We start from the raw sequence: 1,196 nt of genomic DNA, 5'->3' as shown, positions 1-1,196 counted from the left end.
GGGACATGGGAATTTTTATGCCGAAGATAGAGTTTTCAGATTGTGGGGTAATGCCTGGTAGTATGGGTTTCTGTTCCGGAGTTTCACATTAAGTATTCCACAAGCATATGCAGTGAGATATTCTTCTCCCCTTCCTTGCAAAATTTGTGAGAAGGCTCCATTCCCACTCTATATTATGCGAAAATTTATATCAACTTTATGGAAATGTTATTATGACAACTCTTAACTTATTCCATCCAGGGTTGGAGTTGACGCAGCCATGCAGTAGATATGAGAGGATACATTCGCTACATTTGCTTGATTAATTCATCTATATCACCGAATTATTAATCCAACGAAAGGTAAAATCTTTATGTAAATACCAATATTTATGAAATATAGACAGATTTCAAAATTCTACATTAGTAATACCTTTCCTGAGGCCCTGGACAAGTCAGTACAAGTGAAGTTGAATGCAAGTAACAGCTCAGTCGCCCCTAACTGAATCTCTCGGCGAGTAAATACAATTTGCCTTCACTTCAACGCAGAGACGATAGCTACTGCGACCCACACCATCTCACAGAAGCTACATTATCTTTCAATAAAAATGCATGTAATCGTACATAACCTTTAGAGGCAGCAGGATACGAAGGAACCTTGTGAGAATCTTACAGACACGTCACATGCCTGCCAGGAGATGTGTGCTTCTGACAGGTCGCTCCGGATCACAATAGAGTGCGAGACAATTTGTTGCCGAGAACGAGGAAACTTCTGTTTTCGCTCAGGAGTTGTTTGGCAGCGCGGGGAATAAATAAAGATTGGTAGCCAGGCGGGTAGGCGAAAGGGCGTGACTGAGGAAGGAGGATGAGGGGGATGGGGGGCGAATGGCCGTGAGTGGGGTGTGTTGTAGGCAAAGAGGAGAAAGTGGGGTGTATGGTGGGCATGAGTGGGGAGTGCGGTGGGCAAAGTTGAGAGAGTGGGTTGTGTGGTGGGCATGAGTGTGGGCGTAAAGTGGGCGAAGGGATATAGTGGGGTGTGTGGGAGGGTGGGAATCTCGAGTAAAGATTGGGAGTGTGTTTGTGTTGGGAAAGGTGGGGGGGGGGGGATCAGAGGAAGATCGTTCTGTCCCGCGAGTAAACAAGAAAAGATTAGAAAAGAGAAAGGTGGACGGTGCAGTTGGTGCAAGTGACGTGAGTGTCTGTATTTGTGTGTAATCG

This window comes from Penaeus monodon, chromosome 15 (genome assembly GCF_015228065.2).
Source record: "Penaeus monodon isolate SGIC_2016 chromosome 15, NSTDA_Pmon_1, whole genome shotgun sequence".
In the NCBI taxonomy this organism is placed as follows: domain Eukaryota; kingdom Metazoa; phylum Arthropoda; class Malacostraca; order Decapoda; family Penaeidae; genus Penaeus; species Penaeus monodon.
Note: the sequence above shows the minus strand (reverse complement) of the source record.